The sequence below is a fragment of the Paramormyrops kingsleyae genome, chromosome 23 (genome assembly GCF_048594095.1).
Source record: "Paramormyrops kingsleyae isolate MSU_618 chromosome 23, PKINGS_0.4, whole genome shotgun sequence".
Taxonomy (NCBI): domain Eukaryota; kingdom Metazoa; phylum Chordata; class Actinopteri; order Osteoglossiformes; family Mormyridae; genus Paramormyrops; species Paramormyrops kingsleyae.
Genome location: NC_132819.1, coordinates 14,980,264 through 14,991,661, shown reverse-complemented (window position 1 = coordinate 14,991,661; position 11,398 = coordinate 14,980,264). Strand labels below are relative to the sequence as shown.

Genomic DNA, 11,398 nt, shown 5'->3' with positions numbered 1-11,398 from the left:
TCCATTCCTGATGGGTACTGTATGTTCAATACACAATTTCCTTACATGTTTGATGTTAATTGATTGACCGATTGATTAACATTTAATTAACCAGTTCTGAAAGTGTTCTGTGCCTTTTTACTCGCTGCAGCCAGTGGTTCACTGAACCTACAAACTGCAAAAAAGCTCCAAGTTTGTGCACATAAATCACTTTTTATGTTTTGATTACCATAAGTGAATGCTGTCCTCATGAAGGTGTATACTCTTTATTTTGTCAGCACAGAAATAAGTCACTAAACGCTTCTGTCGATCGAGCACTATCCTGAACAGAACCATCCTCTCTGGTTCAGTATGATCCAGTCCGACACCGAGTCCAGAGTCACTGCTCACCGAGACACACAGAACGCCTCCTAACGCAAGCATCAGCATCAGTTATCCTGAAATAAAAGCAGCTTGTCACTGCCCTGGGCAAAAACATCACCGGGGGGGCATTTATATGTGCAGAAACATGAGCACACAAAGACACACAAACATATACAGACAAGGGAAGATACAAGCATGCAAACATACGAAAACACAAGTGTGCAAACATACACACATATGAAGATACAAGTGTGCAAACATGCACACATATGAAGATACAAGTGTGCAAACATACACACATATATGAAGATACAAGTGTGCAAACATACACACATATGAAGATACAAGTATGAAAACATACATATTAAGATACAAGCATGCAAATATGCACATATGAAGATCCATGAATGCAAACATACATATGATGATATCTATTGTTATTGCTTGGCAATTGTTTTAATAGCATTAGATAGAGATAAGCTTCAGCAAATTAAACTGGGTTATCATTACAAGGTCACCAACAATAACATGGAAATCCATGCGAGGCATAGTACGGATTTCACAATAAACTGATTTGAAAATGCCAAGAGGGTCTGTAAGAAGACGTTCGGTGTGCCTTGTGATAGATTTGGATATGAATAAACTCCTGGATGCATGGTATTGAATGGAAGGGGGGGGTGACATTCAGGAATCAGCCCCCAGCAGGAGACCACGGAGACGCATCACAGCAGTGCGTCATGGAGATGCGTCATGGCTCGTCGGAGGACGTGCTCTGGTCCTTGCTGCTGTCTGTTTCCTCCCTGATAACATTGCTTTTGTTGTACACTGCCCCCCCCCCCCCCACCACCTTATCCTCTCCAGTCGGTGGTGTTTTTATTAACAGAGGACAAGGAGCTCGTCACAGCCTCAGAAAGGGAACAATCTGGCATCAGCAGGTGATGGGCTAGCAGAGACCCCCCCCTCCCCCCCCCCCACCCCAGAGCTCCAAGCGTTTCTGAGTGCCATACGGCAGAAACATCACTCTTTACCGTCGCCTTAATTTCCTCTCCAGCTTTTCGATTTTCAGCTCCTCTTTGGTATCAAAGAGGCACTTAATTCATTTTTCCCTTCTGGAGGACGTCCTGGCCTAAAATTATTTTCCAGTCAAGTTTCCTGGAGATGAACATTGGTCAAGGAAAATAAAATAATTGTTTTGACAATACAACATATTTTTGTGCCTTTTTCATAAGAGGATATGGAAAAAGTAATTTCACAACTCATTGATCTATTAAACTACAGGAAATATATCCCGGTTGTCAGCGTCTCAGAAACATAAGTGTCGACCGCAGAGAGGCAAGAGGCACAGAGCTGAGCTTAAGTGAGGGGATCAATCACGCCACACTTCCTAAGAGCCCACAATGGGTTTTAACCATCATCTTACCGCTGAGACCAGTCATGCAAGGAGTGTATCTTTGCTGTATCAGGACAAGAAACATTTATAGGCCATGCAGGGGGAACAGTATTCAGGCCTAGTAGCTGTATTGTATTGAGAAGACAGACAGCGCTATGAGGTTAAAAAAATATTTATTGCTCTGTATTCATACCCATTAGCTAGGCTCCTTGCTTACTTCCAAGAAAACCGTAAAAGGGTGTTTACCCTGAATTACTCTCATAAACTATATGCTATGAATAAGCAGGCAAAATTGCCATATGCTGTGGATGCAGGAAACTCATCAGGCATGCAAACGGAGGTAATGCGGTTTTCTTTGGTTCCCGAATGTGGAAATAAATGACACTCCGGCCACACAAGGACATTTTAATGTTGCACCTGTTTCCCTTTGTGGGCGGAGTGAATGTGCATTCACCTCTGACAATATTTCAATTCGCCAGTGAGCTTTTATATTAAAAACCACCTACCTGCGGGAGTGTGACGCATCAGCGGCTATCGGCGTGTAACATTGAGATTAACGCGGGATGTTTCCGGGGGCTCAGCAAACAATGGACGCCTCAGCTGGCCCACATTTTGCAAACTCTTTTTTTTTTTTTTTCCCCGGGCCCAGCGTGACACATCTGAGCATCCCCGCAGCCCTGATAGGACGGAGCGCAGTGTGGTCCTGCAGCAGCTGGCCACAGCTGGCAAGGGGGGGGGGGGGGCACCTTCACACAATTTAAAGTCTAATTTAGATTTTAACACGGACCTGTTTTGTTTCCCTGCTTGGTGACTCGAGACTGGCTCCAAGAACTGAACAATGAGTGTCAGTCCTGTTTACTGTGTGTTTTATTATAATCAATTTATTTTAATTTGCTAGTTTTGAATGACATCCCATGCAGGCTGCATCCTGTCCATGACTTATGCCAGTGTTTCCCAACCCAGTCCTCGGGGGGAGGTTCCTTGATTGGCTGGGAACTGACCTGTGCTACCTGGGTTAGCCACCAGGTTCCTTGATTGGCTGGGAACTGACCTGTGCTACCTGGGTTAGCCACCAGGTTCCTTGATTGGCTGGGAACTGACCTGTGCTACCTGGGTTACCCACCAGGCTCATTGTGACACTCTACTTAATAAGTGGCTGGAAGATGGAGATTTTATTAATGTCAGAATGCTAATATGATCATATTATTGTTACCCAACATTAGCATAGCAAGTGTATCCAGCCATATTCAAGCTGTTCTCCCCAGTTTGATCTGGTTTACAGTATTCCAGCTGGGACAGATCAGCTGGCAAAATTTATCATTACTGGTAGGACGGTAGCATCAGGGTAGGGTTACCATATGTCCCGGTTTCCTGGGTCTCTTCTGGCCTGGGTCCGGGTGTCCGGGCGGTTTGTTTAGGTTTAGCACTGTAGCCCGTATGAACCAGTGTGGCAAGTTACAGTCGAGTACCAAGTGAAGGAAAAGGCACCAATTTTCAATGTACAGCAGCCAGTCAGTATCATCACTCAGTGTTTGCAAGGCTCGTGCACACAGTTACATTAAAAATTAAGTGATATGTTCACCCATACGTCTCACACTGCTCACGAGTGATGTCAACTTGTGACATCGACAAGTGACATGAGCCAGGTGAGAGACAGAGTTTCCTCTTTTTCATCTTGTTATATGATAACCCTACATCAGGGACATGGATACCCTGGCAGATTCAGGGAGCCAACACTTTACAGGGGCCCTTGAATACGTAAAACTATATAATTATATATATGATTATATAATTTGGGGGGGGGGTGAGGGGCAAGGCAACATTTTGTCAGGGGAATTTTTAGCTAAGTCGCTGGATAGCATCACGCATCTTGTGACAGAACTGCCTTGAATATAAGACTCAGCCACAACCGTGACAGCGACGTCTGAAATGACACGTGCAAAGAGGCAGACGTTTGCAAAGAAAAGCTGCGAGCGCCGTTTAGCGCAGGCTAAGTACCGAGGCGCTGTCAAAGGCCGCTTCCTCCGCGACAGCCTGACACACTTCACTGATCAGGGCTCGCCAGCTGCCCCTCACTCCCGCCGCGCCGCGCTTCTGCCAGATAAAGAAACACACTCATTACCTGTCACAAAACTCAATGCATATTCAAACTCTTGAGGGCAAATCCTTTTAGCTTTCCTCTTCGCTCCGTACCTCGCATGGTAATTCAGATATCCCTTTTTCAGACTGAAATATTAAGTGTTCAAATGATAATTCAGTAGAGCCGTTGATATAATGTAACCAAAGTCGCCCATGTCTGTACGTGGCAGATGCCCCCCCCCCCCCCCCCCGTCAAGCTGGGATAGTCATCTGGGAGTCTGTGCACATACGCTTGTCAGACGACGCCATTAATTCTCGATGGGGGGGGCAGCATACAGACTGAAATTACAATCAGCACTGCCCTGACAGACAAGGACTTGGGGTTAAAGTGGCACAGTTGGCCAGGCGGCCTGCAAAAAGTTGCACACAAGGCTGTGACATGACCCAAATGTTCATTCCCCCCCCACTCGGGGCTCCCCAGAGGCAGCTCCCTACAGGCTGTTGGGGGGGGGGGCTGGCAGTCCGCCTCCCCACCTGCGCTCTTCACCAGTAACCTTGGGGAAGGCAAATGTTGTCAGGCACTACATCTGCAGCGCGGAATTCAAAATGGAGGCCTCCGGTCAGTCCACCACGCCCTAACAGTGTTTGCTGGCTGCATAGGGCCACGCCCACGTTCCCGTGGCTCTGATAGGCCACTTTGAGGCGGCGGGCCCCTCCCCCTGCACCTCCCACAACAAGGACACTTGCATTTCCAGCATTACTATGGGCACGCAAACCCATTACAGAGACGGCTACAGATGACAGAGAGAGTCCATCAGCGGCTGAGCCTGCACCCCTTCCCCGGTCGGAGGACGGGTCCGCTGGCTGCAACACAAGACACGAGGGGGGTTGGGGGAGCTCCCATGTCCTGTGTTGCAGCCCCTGGCCCCGCCCAGAGTCACCTTCTGCGTGTGATGTGTCACGCCTTCCAGGTTCCTGCGAGGGGAGAGAGGGGGAAAAATCAGAGATGGGGCTTCCTGTGCCACCGGCGCACTTTCATTAATACACCACATTCATCACTGCGGCGAAAATAACCTCCACGCTTCACCCGATACCCAGAATGCCCCAGTGTGTGTTTCTACGTGACTTGTAAACAATTAAAAACAGTAAGCTCTCTCTCAACTGTAGGTCATAACCCTAATGTAAAACAGTCTCTAGAAGTAAAGGATGTTGTTGCAACATCGACCATGAAACATTTCAGGGGGTGGTGAGTGGCTTAGTGGGCTAAGTCTCTGTGCTTGTGATTGGGAGGTTGTTGGTTTGAGCACCCCCCCCCCCCCCCCAGAACAGTCACGTGTCTGTGGGCCCCCTCCCGCCATGCATGTTCAAACAGTCAAAACACACGAGCAAAAACATCATAACATAGTGATGTGTAATAATTATGACGTTTTGGAATTAACGTATTTGGAAAGCGTCTTGCATTTTTGACGTAAACAGAGCGATCCGGTTGATGTTTAATCAGATTTAAAGCGATCAAGGTTTGAAAGTCTCAGGAATAAACAGACCCAGTTCTGATGCGAGTCCTTCCTCTCACTCTCTTTCTCTCTCTCTTTCTCTCTCTGTCGGGTTTGCTTTGTTTGCTTACAAACAGCGACTAGAATTGCGCGGCAGCCGCTCTCTGCTTCTCCAGGTCTCCAGTCCCCACCGTTTTCATCTCAGCAGCAGGGGGCACGTCGCCTTACCCCGCGATAAACGGAGAGCTCTATGCCAACCCCCACGGAGCCCGGGCAAAGCTGAGCCGCGGTATTTAGGAGGCGGGGGGATCTCGAGGGCTCGGAGGCTGGGGTGAGAGGTAGAATGGAAAGGAGAAAGAGGAACCAGCAGCTAGGTTCTCAGGAGGAGTCCGTAGGGGCGAGAAAAAAATATCACATCGGACACGTCGAAGTCAGTGTTAATGATGGGAAATATCACTGCCTCCCAATGGCCATTTTTCACAACTGTCTCATAGCGTTCGCGGTGAATCATGACAGCGGCATGAGAGTTGATGCAGCCTCTCACACTGGCTTAAAAAAACACCCTGAAAAGATTTTTTTTTTCAGTCACTGGGTTTGCTAACAAACAACAGAAGACCGCCGCCAATCCCGAGATGTGTAACGGGGGTTGAAACACAACACGCCAAAAATGTCAAATGAATAATACAACGCGGCATGGCCCTGATACAATCTGAGCAAAAGCGCGGAGGAAAGCCACGCTTCGGTTTCAGATGTTTTATGCAACTTCCCCGCAGTAATCTGTAAGACTGAAAGATGGTCGGACAGATTAGGTGCAGTGGGCAGAAGTTTGAATGTGCATTTTCAAACACTGAAAAGTGAGCCATATGAATTATTGATGACCTTCTGGGATGATACTAATGTGATCGTAAAAAACACGTATAATTCCCAAAGACATATTCCATATTGCTAAAATTGATCTCTCTGGAGAAAAAGTATTAATAACCAAAACGTTTTTTTTTTGTTGTCGTTATTAATAGCGATGATTTCCTCAAGTGTACGTGTGAGTGTGTGTGCCCTGTGGTGTGGGGGAACCCAGTTGGGATTAAGCGGTTATGGTGATGGATGGATGGATGGATGGATGGATGGATGGATGATTTCCTCAAAACGTATTCTGCATTGTTCCGAGCACAAAAGATTTGTGTAATTTTCAGACTACAAGTTATAAAGATTTAATAATGTAGATCATTATAACTTGCATGCATCCAGAAACGATGCTGTGCTCTAATGTGCCGCATACATTTTTTGTAAAGTAAGAAATACAGATTTCACTGAAAGGTTCCCAGATGATGGGAAAATGGCTATGGAAACTCACTGACACCAAGAACAATAGAGGCAGTCCTTCCATTTTCTGCTCCTTTATTGATATGCACCCAGGTGAGCCAACCATGGTGATGGAGCAATTCTGTACTCCCTACTTCACATGCAGGCTACATCACCTCTGCAATCCAGCCTACAATAAGCCAGGCCAGACTAAAGAAAGTGAACTACACCGGTTTAGTTAGCTGACAAGATGAGAGCTATACACCTACTGCAGCACAGTGTGCAAAAAAAAAACACGATTTAACTGTATCATTGATTGATAAAGATGGATGTAGCTGCACGTTATACCCAGACAATATCCATCAGGTATGGAAATGAATGGCTCTTAAAGCTAATTAACATGTAAATAGCCTGCATGAGCAGTTTCAAACGCTATTAATCCCTTGAGGGAAACATCTGAGAAAGGATGGAGTGATATTGTCAAACTTTGAAAAATAACGGTAATGCTTGACTGCTTGTGATGTTGCAAAATGGCGTTATTAGACTGCGGAAATAAGAAACGGTATCAGAGCTTACCGTGCCACGGATGCTTCTCCCAGGCTCTGAAACAAGCTGTCCACTCCGACCCTCCATTCCACACTGACCGTCCGAGATCTTTGCCTGTAGGAAAAATAAACACCAAATTAATTTCGCCTAAGCGGAAACATTCCAGTGGCCGATGGCAGATCCGTGACCTCCAGGAGGCACAAGAAGGGATTTCCTGAGGACAGAGCTGGGTTCGCCGCATAGAAAGGACGTGGGCTACGACCCGCATCCCAACCCGGTGCTCGTGCTCCTGACACGGACGCGAGGCATCGGCCTACGGCTCTGGGGCCGTGAAACAAAGCACTCTCAGTGTCCTCGCGGCTAACAATGCCCCCCATTCTCACCCCACGCCCATCTCAGCTGCCGCGACGGCATTTGCCGCTTCCCACCACCGTACCAGGAACGGACGTCGTGCATATGTTAGCATGCAAGCTCATCGCTGGTTCAGATCTTCTTGGCCCGGGACTTCACAAGGCACATCAAACATGCCTCTCGCCTCACTCAATAGATCGATGCATGGATCTATTGAGTGAGGCACCTGGATGTCAGATAATGGACTAACTCTCAGGATAATTTGTGGTCCTTCACTCTAAAACGCTTCCTAAGTGTAACTTTCAAAAAGCAGACTCAGCTACAGGCTGAGTCTGAGATCAGCCGGGCCCAGAAAACACCCAATCACCGGTGACTATCTGCTGGCTTGAGGCTCTGTGGTGAGCCACTAACTCTGGTTTTATTTCTGGATAATAATCTCTCATAATGACAATAGGTCTATTTTTAAGCCTTAACAGGAACACTGAACTGTACCACTTACAGTGACGTTTACGCAGAAGCAATGAGTTTCTCCTTTAGGGGCAGGTTCCACTCTAACCCAAATTAAAGTAGCAAAAAGCTAGGACAGGTCGGACTTTGCTGACACATTTTTACACGTTTCTCCTTAAGCAGATATCATCGCTCCTCCCTCACGTGATCAACAATGGAAAACCTTCACAACACATGTTTGAAGATCAGCTGCAGCATCACCATGAAATGTATTTCGTAGCCTATTGAAAACGCAGATTTTAATGCTCCAGCCGATTGTTAAGATGAGCGTTGTAGAGTCTGACCTACTTACAGCCGTCTGAAGTAAATTTCAGAAGGATTTCAGAAGAAAGTTTATATACATAAAATAGTTAGGTTCTCTGGAATGACCTCTAGGGATATCTGAGCCGAAGCCTCCTTTGTAAGAAAGAAAATTGTGGCGAGCTCTCCAATGCCCTCACGTACGCCTCGGCGATAACTTATTACTAACGCTGCCGGGCATGTTTTGCCCTTATGAATTGCGGTCCACATGTGATTCCTCTCAGAGAGCTATTCTTAAAAAGCCCTTGAGGGAGACGTGCTAGAATAAAAAAATGACCGCGTTGCATTTTTGAACATGCGTTGCGCAGAGCATTTTAAAATTCATAGACGTAAATTACGGGTGGATGGGGGGTTGTAATCCCCCCAGTAAATCAAAACCGGCTAATGCAACCCCCCCCAAATAATCATGTGCCCCCCTAAATGGAAGTTGACCTCAACCCCCCAATGTTCAAACCAAAATTACGCCCTTGCACATGCAGTGCTGGGTTCAGCAATATAGCTGTTAAATTATTAAAATAAATATGAATTCAAATAATAAATTGTTTATTTTATAATATCAAATAACGTATACCTGGGGAAAAAATAGCTCCAAGGCAAAACGTAATTTTAGAAGAGAAAAAAACACTGCAAGGTACAATGAATGACAATGAATTCATCAGCTTTTGAACCAGTGAGCTGAATATGATATTTATATCGAATGTCAGGTCAACACGCCCGAGCTCAGACTCGTTTCATTTCGCCGCCCCTCTCAGCACAATTGTCCCTTGCGCTGCAGTTCTGCCCGGTGCGCGATCTCCTGCGTGCTGACCGAACCTTTCCGCGTCTGCTGTCACATTACTGACTTGTCCTGGTCCCTGGGACGCGTGACTCACGACAAAACAGCAAGGGCTTTGCACTTAAACAATTGCATACATAAATTACAACATTAATTTTTACCGACCAAACCACCCCCAGACCTCATCCTCTCCCCCCACCCCGGTTTTACAGTAGGCCTATGTGAATTTATCTCAAATGCGTATAAGGTTTTCAAATGATATGCTGCATACAGTAGAAAGATCAAATGATTCACTGTTTTTCCGTTACCACACAAACAACAATGTTCACACCTACGTACATGCATAATGATTAAAGCTACTTGAAAACAAAGTAGAAAAACTAAATGTCATGTTTTCAGTATATACTGTATGAACGGCAGCTTCAAGGAAGTGGCTGTTATAGCCTACTCTCAGTATAGTCCCACTACTCATGGTGAATTAGGAGAATCAACTTTATTAAAAGGCTGTTAATTGAATGAATTTCCAATGTATTCGGCTAAGTAAATGGGAAGTTTTTTTTTTACTAAATGAGTTAATTTCATGAACAATTAACGTAATTAAGCGTAAAATAAAGCATCATTTGCAAACTTAAAAGCAGTTCACAGCTTAAGCATGATTATGGACGCCTGCTTCTTTAAGAATAGAATGGAGAATCGCTTTACGCGTGCATCGAGTACGTACAGTAGGCTATGTGAAATATCATTATGAAGCCGTATCACTGTATTACTAAATAGCCTACATTACAATTGTATGTTGTTCTGTGATCGATTGCTTAAATGTTAACGTTAAAGTTAGCACTATTTGATTTTCATGTCTGAATTACGCATATTAGCCTATGTATTACAGTTTATTAAAAACTGTTTATGCGTTTATTTTTGTCATGTATGTCATATATATCTGTTTAATTAATGGGCGAGTAAGCAGTTCATTCAGTAACTTAATTCACATTCATTTTGTAGGGGTCGGTGTCTATAGTTCTATGTAAATTAAGTTGCAGTAGTTCTATTACTAAAGCGTGACCTTCAAAATCCACTTAGGACCGACAGTAATAAAGTATGCCCTATAGTAAGAATTTGCGATACTCTCCAAAACAGTACTTCCAGAAAGTTATTGAATACTATAAATTCGTTGAAATTCCGTTAAGCAACGTTATACGATTGCTTTCTTCTATTTTCAAGAACCGCACAAATCCCAGAGAATACACTATCGACGTTTCGATCCGGAGTTTAATAATATATTGCCCGCACTTAACTTCCATTTTTCATTCGACTTATCAAACATTATTAACTGTCATAACAGTTCTCGTCAGTTAAAGAAAAAAAATATTCGTCTAAGGGTGCTGTGCAATTTGAATAATTCATATTTGCTACAAGCCGTACACTGTAGCACAAATTGCATTCAGATATAAAAAAAAAGACTTGCTTCACTTAAAATAAGTTAATATATACGATAAGATGCGAGGAAACGCATGCATGACTACAGAACGAATCGGGATATTTACCTGATCAGTAACATGTGCCTGGGAAATGCGTCCTAGTCCATGCGAGGGTCTTGAGTGAGCAGATGCAGTAATACTCCGGCTCATAGCTTAAATACGGAGTCCACCTACCGCAGGTGGATCGGTTGTCATACCAAATCAAAAATCGGTGGATTCTCCGCATATCCCAAAGACTTATTTCTCGCCCTTGCACACTATGTGGCCAGGGCTACGTCTAAGAGTGCAGGCTTTACATCATTTGATTCTGGCGTTATTGGCTTTGAAATTAAAATGAGCGTTCAGCGCTTTACCTTCAAGTATGCAATTCTATAGACGACCCACCTCTGGGCACTGGAAAGCATCATGATCTTATTTACACGAAAAGCTATTGCATTTTAATATGTTCCCGTCAGTGAAAGAGAGGGAGGGAAAGCGTGACTGTCATTAACGTTTGCAACTGGAGGAAAACAATTTTCCGAGCAATTATAAGCTTTTCCCTCAGGGGATTAAGCTGTATCCATCAGCACGGAATTTGCACTTGATCAGATTGTGAAATTCCCATGTCCCATTCCTTTGATTTGAAAGTAGCCTACACGCTGCCCACGTGATTTTTTTTGTCCAAGTTTCATCCCTTTGAACGTGACCTACATACATATGTAAAATACAAGGTTCGGAAGACGCTTCTGCACCTTATCAATGAAAAAATGAATATATGAACGAATACCTTTATTGAGATACTACGAAATTTGAGACTATCCTTGTTGGTGCAAGAAAGAAAAAGTAAGTCAGGAAGGATATG

At 44.7% G+C, this 11,398-nt stretch overlaps 1 long non-coding RNA gene across 1 annotated transcript; it reads right to left on the bottom strand.

Annotated features, from left to right (window-relative positions):
- Nucleotides 1–1,888: 1,888 nt before the first annotated feature.
- LOC111843876 (uncharacterized) lies at nucleotides 1,889–4,056 on the bottom strand. Its single transcript, XR_002838264.2, has 2 exons — nucleotides 2,843–4,056; nucleotides 1,889–2,792 (listed from the first exon to the last, which is right to left on the bottom strand). It is a non-coding gene; the product is annotated as an uncharacterized lncRNA (long non-coding RNA).
- Between the last annotated feature and the right edge of the window lie 7,342 nt (nucleotides 4,057–11,398).